We start from the raw sequence: 17,102 nt of genomic DNA on the forward strand, positions 1-17,102 counted from the left end.
TAATGTGGCTAAAACTTAAAGCAATATGTTATTATTACACTGACAGATTAAAAGATTTTAACTAAAATTTCATCCATACCCCTGACTATACCCTTCAGCAATTGCAATGTATACAAAGCACTTTCCTAAAGATAATATACGGACTCTGACTTCAAAGAGACTGGATAATAATATGGGAAATGGGCACACCTACACATACTGCGAAATAACAAAAGCTGCAAAACAGAAAGTGTTATAAAAGGAACACAGTTTGGGTGATTTTTAAATGCTAAAACTCACCTCAAAACAGAAAGATGGTAAATCTACATCTGTTTACATGTAGAAAGAAGACTACGAGAGAAGGTAATTTTATATAAGACACAGTCACATTAGATTTATATGGCTATCAACGCAGTCTAGGAGACTTGCCATTGTCCATCACTATCTATAAATATCTCCCCTTTTTTTTCTCATTATACTAAGCACAACATGGACTGTAAGGGTTCTAGAAATAAAATTTCAAAAATAACTATCATTTATTAATCGGATTGTTTTTTGTTGTTGAGATGTATGAGTTCTTTACATATTTTGTCTATTAACCCCTTATCAGATATATGATTTGCAAATATCTTCTCCCAGTTAGTAGGTTGTCTGATAGTTTTACTGAGGATTTCGTTTGCTGTGCAGAAGCTTTTTAGTTTGATGTAGTCCCATTTGCTTATTTCTTTCTATTGTTTCCCTTGCCTGGGGAGATGATGTTCAAAAAGATATGGCTAAGAGCAATGTTGAAGAGTGTACTACCTGTGTTTTCTTCCAGGAGTTTTATGGTTTCAGGTCTTACGTTCAAGTCTTTAATCCATTTTGAGTTAATTTTTGTGCATGGTGTAAGATAATGATCTACTTTTTTTTTTTTATTTTTGCATGTGACTGTTCAGTTTTCCCAACACCATTTGCTGAAGAGACTTTCCTTTCTCCATTGTGTGTTCTTGGCTCCCTCATCGAAAATTAGCTGTCCATATATATGTGGGCTTATTTCGGGCCTCTCAATTATGTTCCATTGCTGTGTGTCTGTTTTTGTGCCAGTACCATGCGGTTTGGGTTGCTATAGCTTTGCAGTATATTTTGAAATCAGGGAGCTGTGATGCTTCCAGCTTTGTTCTTTTTCCTCAGGATTGCTTTGGCTATTCAGGGTCTTTTGTTGGTCTATGTAAATTTTAGGATTCTTTGTTCCATTCCTGTGAAAAATGTCGATAGGGGATTGCTTTGAATCTGTAGATTGCTTGAGGAAGTATGGACCATTTAACTATGTTAATTCTTCCAGTCCACGAGCACGGAATATCTTTCCCTTTCTTTGTATTTTTTTCAATTTCTTTCAACAATGTTTTATAGTTTTCAGTATACAGGCCTTTCATCTCTTTGGTTAAGCTTGTTCCTAGGTATTTTATTCTTTTTGTTGTGATTGTAAATGGGATTGTATTCTTAATTTCTCTCTCTGCTACTTCATTGTTAGTGTTACAGAAACATAACTGATTTTTGTATGTTGATTTCATACCCCACAATCTTACTGTATTTGTTTATTATTTCTAATAGATTTTTGATGGATTCTTTAGAGTTTTCTATATATAAAATTACCTGAACAGATATTTTTCCAAAGAAGATAGCCAATAGGCACATGAAAAGATGCTCAACATCACTAATAATTAGGGAAATACAAACCAAAACTACAATGAGATATCAACTCATGCCCCTCAGAAAGGTTATTATTAAAAAGACAAGAAATAACTAGTGTTGAGGAGGATGTGGAGAAAAGGGAACTCTCATACACTGTTGGTAAGAATATAAACTGGTGCAGCTACTCGGGAAAAAAGTATGGTGATCCCTCAAAAAATTAAAAATAAAACTACCATATGATCCAGGTATTCAACTTCTGTGTATTTATCCAAAGAACATGAAAGCACTAATTTGAGAGGATATTTGCACCCTTAAGTTCATTGCAGCATTATTAACAATAACCAAGACTTGGAACTTAAGCATCCATCAACAGGTGAATAGACAAAGAAGATATGATGGAATATCATGGAATACTATTCAGCCATAAAAAAATGAAATCTTGCCATTTGCAACAGCATGGAAGGACCTTGAAGGCATTATGTTAAGCTAGATAAGTAAGATGGGGAAAGACAAATACTGTATGATTTCACTCATAAGTGGAAGATAAAAACAACCACCATCACAACAAACAAACACATAGATATAGACATTAGATTAGTGGTTACCAAAGGGGAAGTGGGGAAGGAGGAGGGTGAAAGGTGCACATGTGTACAGTGACAGATGGTAATTAGACTTTGGATGGCGAACATGATGTAATCTACACAGAAATTGAAATATAATGATGTGCACCTGAAATTTATATAATGTTATAAACCAATGTCACCTCAATAAAAAAAGAACAAGATAAATGTTCTTGAGTCCAGACTGATATAAATAATTGAATACATACATAAATGAAAAAAAGAACAGCTCTTTCTCACAGTAGAATTCCAATTAATAAATGTAGAAGGAAGATAAAAAACCACAATTTGGCTGCATCACATTAATAATTGTGGTAGGCATGAATTATCAATGGATGCTAAAAGTAGAAGGTAAAAACAAGAAAAACAGGATATTTGTATAGTGCCAAAGTATTTCCTTAGAAGATATTTATTAATTACAAAGGCAAAACAGTAACTTTACTGTGGGGAAACCCAGCAGACACCATCCTAACCAGATACTCAAAGTTAGCATCATCATGAAATATTGACATCATGTAGTTCCTGAAATGAGGCACTGAGAAGAACACAGCATCACATCTGTGGTATTCTTGCCAAAAATACACAACCTCAATCTCTCATGAGGAAACATCAGACAAATCCAAACAGAAGGATGTTCTACAAATAGCCAGCCAGTACTCTTCAAAAGTGTCAAGGTCATGAAATTAAAAAAAGAAAAAAAGATTAAGGAATTGTACCAGGTTAAAGGAGAGTAAGGAGACATGACAACTAAATGCAACGTGGGATCCAGGATTGGGTCCTGGACCTGAAGAAAGACATTAGTAAAACAAATGGACGAAGTTTGAATAGTTCTATAGAACAGATAATAGAATTGAATCCACATAAATCTCCTAGTTGTGATGATCATACTGTGGTTATTTAAATTATTAGTTGTTGAGTACAACGGGTAAAGTACAGAAGGGAACTCTACTAGTTTTGCAACTTTTGTAAATCTGAAATTATTTTAAAATGAAAAGATAAAAAAATAAAGAAAAAAGAGTCTCTCAAAAAATAATAATTGTCATTTCTCTGCCAACCTTCAAACACAGAATTCCCACTAGACTTTTTCTTTTATATTCTACAAATTTCAGAAATCTTTGTGGCCAGGATAGCGTCCCTACATTTGTCTAACCTAACCACTGACAATTGATGACCATTTAAAGTTAACTGATACAGCAACATAATTTGAAAAGGGTTGTGGATCATACAAAGGACAAAAATCCCTTACAAGGCATTTATAAGATAATTTTGTCTTCCAAAGTTTCATTTGATGAATTGAAAGGCAGAAAAAAGAACTGATTCTCTTTTTAGAAAACGTTCTTTTTCTATGTTCTGTAGGCTTGACTGATACATACAATTGTGGCAGACCATCGAACTGTAACACTAAACATAAAAAGGTGAGCACTGAAAATTTTCAAAAGAAACTACAATGTTATGTATTATAATAATATGACATGTTCAATAAACAGCACCTTTGAATCTTATACAGCAACTCAACAGTGACAGACGTTTTGGGCAGAAATTTGAAAGTTCAAACATTGGTTAACGTTAATAATATGACATCTATTTTCTTAAACTAGGTTTATTTTTTATTCATAGCTGTAACACCAAATAAACAACTTTCCTGAAGTTTATCCTTACAGAGAGTTTCATTAGTTTTACAAAGCCAGCCTGAAGATGTCACACACTAAAATAAAAAAGCTTTTAATGAAAGAAATCAATTTTAATCTTAACAGTAACATGGAGATAACTTAAAAGGGTACTAGAGAGAATGAGAAAAGTGGTTTTACCCCAAACAAAAGTGTCAAAGACAAAAAGAGGAGTGCTGGTTTAAGGCAAGATAATGTAAGTCATTGGTTGAATTTGGGCATGCTGACTTTGAAGCATTGACAGAATATTCAACTAAAAGACGCTATTAAGCATTTGGAACTGCAATAGTAAGGCAAGCATGGAAGATGGGCTCAGTCTAACATCAACTACTACATGCCTTACAGGCCACAGGCCACGGTTAAAGTTATAAAATAGACAGGCTATCCCAGGTTAAAAAAAAAAAAACAACAAGAAAGAGAAGAGCAAGGAAAGATATTTGAATGGAACATACATTTAAGTGGTATGAGGAAGAAGAGAGAGTTTGGAAATCCCAGTAATCAATGGAGGTCTCTAAGAGATTAAAAGGAAAAAAAGAACAAAGAAAAACGAAGATTCGAGAAGAACATTGTTTATGATTCGAAATGGCTAGGCAGTGAATTGTTGATAAGGGATTTCTCACTGGCTATAAAAGTAAGGAGAAAATATGGATGAACAGGTATTGGATCCTTAAGTGTGAAATAATACGTGAAGGTGAAGACCTGGGTGTAATCAGGTGTGATGGATATATACATATATACCACTTATATATGTGATGAAATAGCATCAATAATGGAGGATGATACCGAGGCAAAAGTTTTGTGTGATAGAGCACTCTTATTTAATAAAATTGACAAACTTAACTGAGTCAATCAATGAATGAACACAAACTATAACCATTATAGAACTTACTGATTTACACACAAAGCATGCATTCACTTAGTTATTTGTACTTGTTACTAGAGAGGTTTACGCCAGTTGTTCTCGTTATTGTATACCTCATCTCCAAAACCAAAGGTCATAGAGCAACAGAGGGCTGGGGAAGGGACTCTGCTCCCTGGCACTGCCTTCCTGAGAGTTGTATTGACGGAATAGGCAATTTATGCTGACTACACGGGTGAAAGTAAGAGATTGACACAGAAATGGTAAAATGCTTTAGTGAAGAGTGCAAAGGTTCACAAGAAAAAGTTTTCTTTTTTTTCCTTTATATATTTTATTTCCAAGAAATATTAATATATATTGAAATATATATTAAAATTTCAATATATATATATTTCAATATAACTTCCTATATATTTATCACTTAAATCAAAAGTCCTAATTGTTTATGATAACTTCCAGTTTTTGTCAATATAAAATACCAGGATTTAAGTTTCTCCAAACTGTGAAAAATAAGGAGGTAATATCAACAACTCAAACCTCAGGTTTTCATCAGTAAATTGGGGATGGCAATTTCTATTGCAAGAGTTTTGAGAATTAATTGAGTTCATGACTATGAAACTATTTTGTAAAGTTTGAAACTTTGATAAGTAGTATTAGTTTTAATCATCTGCTTTGTGTATTAATAAAATATATGCTTATTGTATACAATTTGAATAAAAATTTTAAGAAAATTAAAAATTCTTATAATTCAGAAATAATAGAACAATTTTTAGATATATAAATTTTTCATACATCATTTCATATCATACTTTTGTATTTCAGTTTTTATCTAGCACTCTAATAATTAAGCATTTTCGAAATTGTTAAATATTCCTTTAAAAAATTGTCTTAAAGCCTGTGTAAACATATTCTATCTGTGAGTGCTGTAATTAACTTAGAGATTTTGTAATATCTAACTTAAAAATTTAGATTGCTTCCAGAATTTTTTATAAACAAAGCTGTATTCAAAAAATCTTTACTGATAACAAATTTGTGCAAGTTTTCACTAGAAAAACCTCAAGAAATACTTTTACCAAGTCAAAAGCAATCCAATTTTAAGAATTTTGATGTCAATTACCAAACTAACCACTAAAAATAATAGTTGACAATTATTTTTCTGTCAGCATTGTTAGCAATTGCTCATGTCATCACGTTCTCTGGAATAAAATGCGAATTATGTAGACATCTTTCTAATGTGTTAGTGGGAAAATTTTATTTCATTACATCATAGAAGTTGAATTTTTTGCTACATTTAATGGTTATTTGTAGTGTGTGTGTGTGCGTGCGTGTGTGTGTGTGTGTGTTTAGCTGTATAGAATTACACTTTATCTACTCGCTTGTATCTGGTTTTATTTTACTTAATTCCATGATAGCTTTCCAACTCAGCAGTGGATATATATCCATCATTTTAAGTCTGAATTATATTCAGAGATGATTTTAATTAGTTTGCCTAAGCTGTTTCATATTTGCATCTTTTATATAAAATTTTGCACGGAGTAGTACTATTATTTATCAATTATATAATCATTTTTGAGTCACTACCTTGAAAGATATTCAGTGGGTTAAAAAAAATGCGCCTATTTTCCACATTGTTCCTCATTGTGAAAATGCCTTCCAGTGAGGCTCCAGCAATTTACACTCCTGCAAAAATGTAGGACAATGTTTTTCTTCCACACATTCTTCCCAGTACTGGGTTTCCATTTGTCAGTCTCTTTCAGTTTTTCCAATTCTCTTTGGAGAAAAAAAAAATAAACTTTTTACAAATTTAAAAACAATCAGTTACTAATGGACCTTCATTTCTTTATATTTTCACTGGTCAATTGTAAAGCTTTCAGAATTGTTCTTATCCTGTATAAAATTTTAATAAATATAGTATTTGTTTCTTATATTGTTAAAATTCTTTGTATTATAATTCTGAAAATATTTTTTCCAAATTTGAATTTGACTTTTATTTCCATATACACATTTTGCATTTTTATGTAGTTGCATTTAGCACATCTTCCTTTTATGATTTTGTATTTTTCATGACATGTTTAGAACAATTTTTCCCTTACAACATTATGAAAACGTACACTCCTTTGTATTTTAAAGATTTTATTTTATTTTTTTCCTTTTTCTCCCCAAAGCTCCCCCGGTACATAGTTGTATATTCTTCATTGTGAGTCCTTCTAGTTGTGGCATGTGGGATGCCACCTCAGTGTGGCTTGATGAGCAGTGCCATGTTCACAGCCAGGATTCGCACCAACAAAACACTGGGCTGCCTGCAGCAGAGCACACAAACTTAACCACTTGGCCATGGGGCCGGCTCCACTCCTTTGTATTTTAAATACTCTCTCTTAGGTCGCTATTAGACTGTTTTGTTTATTGCTCTCTTTTTGTGGTAGATGCGTGCTGTAATTTTATACAATGAGTTACACTAGTCTTTTCTGGTCTCTCTTTCTGCTTTTATAATTTCTAAGCAACTTTCCTTGATAAGTGTCAGATCACATAGCCAGTCATCAATACTTTATTCTGTCTTTTATCCTTTTGTATTTACATGTAAAACTTAAGTTTTCTGAAATTTAATTTTTAAATGTTTGGAAATAAAGAATACTATTTTTCCATATAACTAGCCATTCCATGAACATGTGTGAGGTAGTTACATCTTATCTCCTACTGTAACACCATGTCTTCTTCTGAGTATGTCTCTGATCTCTCCAATTTGTTACAGTATTTCTGTATTTTGTTTGTTCTTGTGCATTGATAATGTTTCAAAAAATCTCATTAATGTATTTTAAACCTTGCAGGTGATAATGCACCTTTTTTCTCCAAAATTTTCTTAACTATTTATTCCTTTCATAATTCCAAATCCAATTTGGAGTTTTTTCAATTACCAAAGTATTTTCTTAGGATTTTATTTGGAGTTTCAGCATGTTTATTAAAATATTTGAAAGTATAGCCCTTACAATTCCAAAGTAATTATTTTGGAATATGGCATTTTTCTCCATTCATATACATCTTCATTATGCAAAATTTTGTGTTTATTTTAATCCAATTATGTCACGTTTCTTGTTTAGATTTTTCCTTCTTATTTCATATATTTTGAAACTATTATAAATGTGCTTCTTTTTATTATACTTTCTAAGTGGTTGGTACTTATTATATTTTCTAACTATTTTATATTCTTGATACTCTTGAGACGTGAAATACGGATGAAAACAATATTAAAAAAAGCAAGATTTGGAAGAAAGTATAGTTGGCATTTTCTGCTGTAGACAATAACTAAAATAAAATTTTCTCAAGCAACAGCTGGCCTATACCTCACCCTCCTCCCCCTACAAAGATTTTTAAGCTAAAATACAATGTATCCATTATTGGAGTCCAAGCAATGATTATACTTCAGCTGATTCATATCCCAAATATACAGGGATATACTTAGATAACCTGACTACAGGCTACAATCTTTTGGTGGACTGGGTTGCCCTTCAGATTTAGTTAGAAAAAGATTTCAGCATAGCTTGCTTTTACAAACGATTTTAAATAAATTGATAAAATAAGGCCATATAAAACATCATGATTCAAACACATAAACAACAGCCACAAGAATAACAAACCTGAGAAAAAAATATATCAACCTTGATTTTAGGTTTAAAGATCAGCAAAAGACTAAAACATCAAACAGATAAACATTCTAACTATATATAGAAATAGAGTCAAAAGTAAAATAATAACATGTATTTTTCAAACCAAATTAGAAAAGAATTAAGGAAGATAGTATTTCATGTTGGTAAGAGTTTGGTTGTTAATCTCTGGAAAGGAACATATGCAGGACATTTCTGAAAAGCAGTTAGGCTTCACAAATCGTAAACCTCAACTCAGTTTGTAAACTCTGACTCATCAATAAAACTCTCCCAGTCCTAGGAAATTGGTTATCACGATATGGCGAAAAGTGTGGACAAGGGTGTAGGGACACTGATATCAGCCATATTATTTAAAATAGAAAAGAAAACAGAGAAAATTAAATGTCCAAAATTGGGGAATATTTATTTCAGATAAATGCATATATGTAACAAAATATTTTATATTAACAATTAATAAAAATAAATATTAAGTAATTGGAAAATTCTCATACATATTGTTATGTAAAAAAGGAAGACACACCATATATATGAATCATCTCAACTATTTAGAATTTCAAATGTTAAATCTATATTAATGCAACACTTCCTTTTACATGTGAATAAAAAGAGACATGTATATCCACCAGAATATTAGCAACCTCTAGATTTTCAAATTGTGAGCCATTTATAAATCGTTTTGATAGACTTATTTCATATTCAAACATTATTAAGTTAGCATGTATCAATGTAAATGTCTCTTAAAATAATTGACATCATATGAGCATCCTTTACTCAGTTAAACCTGTTTCTATTTAACACAATAATACTCCTCTTGATTTATACACCCCCTGACTACAGATCTTCCCTTATTTTGGTAACTCAAAGTAGTCTGACAAAAACATAGACCTAAAAGCTTCAATCTATCAAGATCTCATCCATAAAAACTATTGAGCACTTAATGCCCAGTGAAATCCTCATCTATTTGAAGTTATCAATAGAGATGCAACTATACTAATTGGGTCTTGGTTTCATAAAATCTATGATCATAATGAAAAAGTTATATCAAGACAACTTTTTATTCTTTTCCTTAGAATAATTCAATAACTTAAGGATTCAGCTATTTGAAATGGTACAGAAATTATATTGGAGAAGTAAGCAACTTCGTTGAAGTTGAGAAAGTAGAATATGCTAATTCTATGACATCATGCCCCAGACCAAAGAGAGTATACAACCGCTGGACTGAGATTTCTGCAAGTAGATTTCACACTCAGCGCGCTCATCCTCACATATTCGTGAATTTCTATGGCAGCCATGCCACCAGCTTTGAAATCCTAGTTTCATAGCAGCATCAAATTTTAGAGAGCTGTGTGAGAGACATTTAAGAAACACCTATTCTATCACACATGTTCCACAAATTTAAAAACCTAAATGAATGGAGTTTAATTGACTTATTCTGGTCACAAAATATTCTAATTACTGACAGAATCAACATGAGAAATAAAGTTCTCTAATTCTTTCTTGGCAGTTTCCAGCATATACTCCACCTAACTTCAATTTCAAAAAGCCATGAACACAGTCATATGAGTACTAGGCTCTATCATATTGCTAGGCTCTATTTTAACTCTTTTTGTATTTTCTTAGAAAAAATAAATGTCTCAAGCAAGGAATTTTATTGAAGCCTACTTCAATGTTACTTATTTACTATTACTCATGGCATCTTCTGGGTTTTAAGATAGAATCTTATCAAAAAGTTACTTGGGTGGAGGCCGGCCCCATGGCCTAGTGGTTAAGTTTGGTGCACTCTGTTTCAGCGGCCAGGGTTGGGTTCCCAGGCACAGACCTACACCGCTCATCGGTGGCCATTCTGTGGTGGCATCCCACATACAAAACAGAGGAAGGTCAGCACAGATGTTAGCTCAGGGTGGATCTTGCTCGAGCAAAAAGAGGAAGAACAGTAACAGATGTTAGCTCAGGGCAAATTTTCTCAGCAAAAAAAAAAAAGGTTTCATGGAAATAAGAATATTCAAGTAAAAGTCCAAGTTTTACCGTGTCCTCAATACCCACTGTGAACATCAGTGTTATAATCTTTAAAAATGGGATATAATATCTACATCTGAGGCTTTTCTCAGGATTAAGTTAGTTGATTGCAAAGCACCTCAGAAATTGCTTTCCTTTCTGTGTTAGTTTCCTACAATTCCCGAACCAGAAACATAGATGAAATATTTGCTTGCTTTCTGGTATTATAAGTAGGTAATTAAATACATCCTCTCCCTTAGATATTGGCCACATCCTATGTGGTAATTGGTTATTAGAGATGTGTTAGGTAACAATATCTGTCAACTTCCTTCCTGAAATTCTCCTTTTGAAAGAAGAACCGTATTTCAACAAAAATCTTAGAAAAAATTTTATGTCCTTTAAAGAAATGCATTGTGTTCCTGGCAAATTGTGAAACCAAAATATAGCTCATATGGAGATTCAATACTTCCCCTTGGTGTGAAATTCCCGGGGGAAAATTACTCTTCGAGCACACAGAAGTCAAGAGCACAGTATGTTAGGGTCCGAACTGGGAGAATGTGGTGTGTCTTAGTAGACAGGGTGACTTTACACTGTCCTCGGGTTACTGGCAGCTACACAGTTGTAACTACGTCTGCTTAGTACAGATCATCACTTTGGGGACCTACCTCTGCACAGTGACACAACACAGGAGTGAGAGATTCGGAATAAAATGACAGCATACGTGAGACAACGCAGACAAAGGTACTTTGGAAGTGAGGTGATAGAATTCACTAAAAATTAAGGATCATTTCAAATTCATACACATAACTATCTACTTTAAAACATCACTTTTCATGGAAACCGTTTGCATCTTCTAAAAGATTGTTCTTAAGACCAGGGGCTCCTCTAGGCTGGGCTGACAACTGTGAAATCACAGCAAAACATCACAGTTCCTGAAGGCATTTTTTACCAAAGGAGAGTGTTAGTTCATCCCATGAAACCTTAAATTTTGACATACTCTTGTCTGTCTTGATGATACTGGATCCATCAGATATATCTTCCCCCAAAAATCCAAGTTTTATTTATATTTAAAATATATTGAGTCAAGCAGCCCCCGTTTTTGGTATTTCCACATCTGAAAAATGGCCTTGGCATCTACAGCAACAACGTTCACCGCTCTCACAGTGCAGGCTGGGCCGAGGAGAACACGCTGTGAAGGGGGATGCTTTTGGGGATTGCCTACTAACGCTTAGACAGCAGCAGTCTGGCCACACGAACCTTTCAAATTCTTCTAAAATGTGATTTCAATATATTCTTTATACATTAGAATTGCATCACATTTATTCTGAGCAGTACAATATCTTATCCAATACTCAATTTACAAATAGAATTCATGTGATTGCTTGGGATAGTTTTTTGGTTTTGAATTTTAAGAAAAATTTAACACCTTCAAACAAGGGATGAAACCACTAGAAATGGATGGAGGGGAAGGTAGGATCAAAGAATAGAGGTAATGTAACAATTTCAAGATTTCAACTTACAGTTTTTACGTCAAATGTTAAAATAGCACGCAGATTGTTTTCCAATATATTCTAGCCTCTATGGCTACTAGTAAGAAAAATTCATGTCAACATGTCATTTTAAAGACAAAATGGGAAAGAAAAGAATAGTATAGGCAGAGTGACAGACAGTTCTGGTCAGAACATGAATAATTCCAATGTTACCTGGAGCTTTCAGTTCTATTGGGGTGTGAGGGCTCACTCAGTTGCTGTTTTGTGCTTACTATGTATTTTATACAGCTTTGTCAGTTGAGCAGGTTAAATAAATGCAACGCCCTATACTTTGAAGTCTGAGTAATAAGAGTAAAAAAACAATTCTGTTTGAAAGAACAAAGGAAGTCTCCTCAGTCTGCCAAGAGACTTGGCTTTTGAGGAAGAGCTTTTCCCACTTTGAGGAACAATTTGGTCATGACAGTTACTGTTTACTTTGAAAACTTATTGGGAATGAGTCTATTCATATAAAACTATTGCAAATCCTATTCTTCACAAATTAAATTTTGCCTTTGACATTTACATAAAATCGCTTGAAACTAACTAAAACTACTTACTTTTTATCTTTCCATTTTACTGTTCTTATATATAACAATGGCTTTCACATTTGTTTTCAGGATTAATTTCAATTTTGTAATTTGAATATTTTATACTGCACATACGTGTTCTTAAGACATTATTTTTCTTCTTAATTGATGTCTGTTTTTTTTCATTAAATACTTGCATGTAAAATCACATCCAAATTTACTTTCATGCTCATTAAAATAAATAGTTTTCATAATTCTGAAAATGAATCCTGGTAAAAAGTAAATAATACATATCTGTAACAGTCTTATTAGAAACCCTATAGAAGGTACGACAAATGTTTCACAGGTCCCTTAATTTACATGAACTTAGTTCTAGGAATTTCTTTCACTGCTGTCTGTTTCATTGGAAGATAATGATCTTGAGGTGAAAATGTTAATAATGAGACTGTCAGCATATAAACTAAAATTTAATAGAAGTGAAAAGTAATCCTAATTCATAAATGCTTCATGGATATGATATTTACAATGTTATCTTTAAACAGTTAAAAGTGGCTTTATTCCTCTCTCTTCTATTTCCTTAAAAACAGGTTTGTGGGGCCAGCCTGGTGGCATAAGTGGTTAAGTTTGCATGCTCCACTTTGGTGGCCCAGGGTTCATGGGTTCGGATCCCAGGTGTGGACCTACACACCGCTCATCAAGCCGTGCTGTGGTGGCATCCCACATATGAAATGGAGGAAGATGGGCACAGATGTTAGCTCAGGGACAATCTTCTTCAAGCAAAAAGAAGAAGATTGGCAACAGATGTTAGCCCAGGGCCAATCTTCCTCAACAAAAACAAAAACAAAGACAAAAAAACACAGGTTTGTATTGTAAACAAAATGCAAGGAGATCATCCAAAATATATGCTTCATTGAGATTCTCAGTGTCATTAAGTTGTCCAGGGAAAACACTTTATAACACGTCTCTGTGGTAGACAGAATAATGGCCCCCAATGATGTTTACATCCTGATCCCTGGAACTTGTAAATATACATGAATGTACATGGTGAAGAGGAATTAAGCATGCAGATGAAATTAAGGTTCTACTCAGATGACCTTAAAAGAAGAATATTATCCTGGGTTATCTGGGGGTCTCCATGTATTCACAAGAGTCGTTAAAAACGGGAGAGGAAGACAGAGCAGGTTGGAGTGATTCAGTTAAGAACTCAAACTACCATTCATGGCTTTAAACATGAAGGAAGAGGACTATGAGCCAAGGAACTCAGGCAGCCTCTAGAAACTGGAAAGGGCAAGAAAATGGATGGGCCCTTAGAGCCTGCAGAAGGACTGCGGCCCTGCCAACGTCTCCATTGGCCTGTTGAGGCTTGTTTTGGCCTTCTGAGCTTCAGAGCAGTGAGATAATAAAGTTGTGTTGTTTTAAACCCCTGAGTTTGTGGCAATTTATAACAGCAACCATAGAAAATGAACACAGTTTCTGTGTCTGCATCTATCTTAATTACGCAATTAGTTAAATTTTCCAAACTTTATTTGTAATGCATGCCCCCTAAAAAAGTTGTGAGCAACACACACAGAATGTGTGTAAGAAAAAGAAAGAAAAAAAAGGTAAAGAAAAAAAAAGTAACTTAATATCCAAAGACTTTTTTTGTGAGAATATATATATTTTATATATGTGTAATTTAGTATATAGTTATAATAATAGTAATTATAACAATATATTCTATATTTGGAATTGGAGTCATAATCACCCATCTAAATAACTGTCATAATGAAAACATTCCTGATCCAAGATAGACTTGACCTTTGTAAGTCAAATTGGTACACTATTAATTATTTTGGAAGGATTATTTCACAATTTTTCCAGGCTGACAATTGACACTTATGTGTGACTTGTGCCTCCACTCTGTCACAGGCAGCGTGGCCACAGTAGGTGCATCGCTCTGTGGAACATAGGACTGGAAGGTTCTCGGAGCTATGCTACTGAGTGCTTCCTTGCAGCAGCAGGTAATGTGAGTAAAAAATACTGCTTTGTTAAAGCACAGAAGAGAATAAAATAAGGCAAAATCAGCACTAATAAAATTCATTAATTATGTCCTAGCTATCCAACCTTTTATGTTCCAGAAGCTTAAAAATGGCAGGTGCATATACTAGAAATGATGGACTACATCCTAACCCCTGCTTAGGCTCCTTCCTGGATCACAGTGGGTTAGTTATCATCGCTTAATGTTTGTAAAGTGCTCTGAAGTTGAAATCACTCCCTAGGTACCGAGTAGGAGCGTCATGCCTGAACAAACTTAATGATGAAAAGCATATGCGATCATTTTCCATGCCTCTTCAGAGGAAAGTGAGTATTTACTATTAAAGAAAACAAAACAAAGCCAAACAAGCAAACGACAAAAGAGAAAAAGCATAAGTTCACAGTAAGTTGCAGACCCATTTAGAAAGAAACAAAACCTTCTGCTCCCTTGGCAGGTCCCTCTGTGCTGGAACACAGGACCAGACACACTGGGGTACCTGCCAGAGTTGGCCATAGTTCCTGCAGCCAAAAGGAGATACTGGTCAATAGAACAGTTTTGGGTACTTGGGGTCTCATATAAAGGCACTTTACTATATTTGTGGGTAAGAGTGGTGACTAGCTATCATTCCAGCATCTTCCTGCTATGGTGGTACATTGACTTGGGAGCAGCAGAGCAGATGGTGAATGTGATTCTGCCTATGGTCATAGAGGAGCCATGTGGGGGATGTCTATAGATCGGTGGAGTACACAATTGGCACCAACCTTGGCTCCATGATACTCCTTAGTGTGTTGCAGGATCTGTCACTAAAGTACTAGTGTAGGAAAAACTAGGAGATGGGTCCAGTAAGATCATCTGTACCCAGTGTACATGAGGGCCCAACTACAAGATCCAAAGCAGCAGCAAATAAGGGAATGAATTCAAATGAGGCAGGTAGTAATATAATAAACACGGTGGTCTTTATTGTATAGCTGTGTGTGTTTATCAGGGCCTCAGTAGGACTTTTGTGGGTCCCAGATACTTTGCCTTTGTGCGTCCCTTTCTGTCTCTCTATATGTGTATAAATAAATTAAATAATATATGTTAGATACAGTAATTATAAATATTACACACATATTTAATATAATCCAGGCTATATGCATTATTTTATATTCATTATTATCATTTTGGTTTTAAAATAAGTTAAAATTAAGACATTTTCCTGGGCCCATAAAATTACCATGATCCCTAAGCACCGTGCTTACAAGGTCTGACGGATAACATATTCCTGGCGTTTAGAACCATTAGCTAATGTCAACAATTCTGTCTTCATTCAGATTTCTCCAAGTCTATATTTGTGATAAATCAAATTAACCTTGGTAAGAATATAGGCAAGCTAATTACTTAAAATTCAAAGTATAAATGGGCTCAGAATGAATTATTTATGCATAAGCATTAAAGCACTAACATAGTTGTTAAAGCCATCAAATCTGCTTCCCTCTTTTCATCCAAAGTGTTTGAAAATATATTGGAAAATAGCAATGTGTATTTTATGAAAATATTCTACAATCCACATGTATCATCTCTCAAGCAACCAAGTGAACATTGGAAATGACGATATTAGTCCCGTCAAGGCATGCACGACAACACATGGCTGCAGGATGTTACTCATACACAACTTCCCAAAACCCCATGTCACCTGCAGAGTGTGAATGAGGAGCTAAAAGAATGGCGGATGGCAGTTCTTATGCTGAACTGAAACATTTATGCTGATAGAAATGGCTTGGAAAGATTCAACTAATTCCATTTCTTTTTAGTAAAATTCTTCATCAGTGAGATATGCCATAGTAACTAGGTAAGCTAGAAATTTCTGGAATCTAGTTTTCCTTCTGAGACAGAGCTGTGTGCTGAGCATTTTTCTCTAGACTAAAAACATTTATTTAAAATAATTTGTAACTTTGGCTTCTTACAATTTCAGCCTTACTCTTTCTGAATTAGAGTGAATACGTGAAATTCTGTTAAATGTGTGTGTTTAGTTCGACAAAACAACACTCACCTCTAGGAAAACTGTAGAATGTGGTAAGAATATCAAATACGTGACATCTCATCTGACCTAATGAATACTGGTTTGGTTGTGGCAAGAGTGCACCAAAGGGGAAGGGTTTTCAGACCACAGTAACAACTGCTCCTTCGAAGAGATAGATTACTATTATTTGATTTTCAGCATACCGCCTTTCTTTCAAGAAACTTAGGGAAATGTGCTCACATATCACCTGTATAGACTAGGAACAATTTATGTTCTTTCAACTGTGAACACCAATGACACACAGACATTTGCAAATTTACATGAGATGGAAAACAATTTCAAGGCAATCAACTAAACCACAATAAAAATTACACATGCATCACGGCATTGGGAGAAGGATAAAACCGTGACTTGCTGAAAGAAAATCATAGTACATAACTCTGGCCGACTGTTGCCAGTGCCCTGAACAACACAGTGCTGTCTCCAGGCAGGTGACACTGTAGACTGAAGGGCTAGCTCAGCCTTCAGTGGGCGCTCCTGTGTCTGGATGCAGTGCTGGGAAGGAAGGCTCCGGCCCAGG

This window comes from Equus caballus, chromosome 20 (assembly GCF_041296265.1).
Source record: "Equus caballus isolate H_3958 breed thoroughbred chromosome 20, TB-T2T, whole genome shotgun sequence".
Taxonomy (NCBI): domain Eukaryota; kingdom Metazoa; phylum Chordata; class Mammalia; order Perissodactyla; family Equidae; genus Equus; species Equus caballus.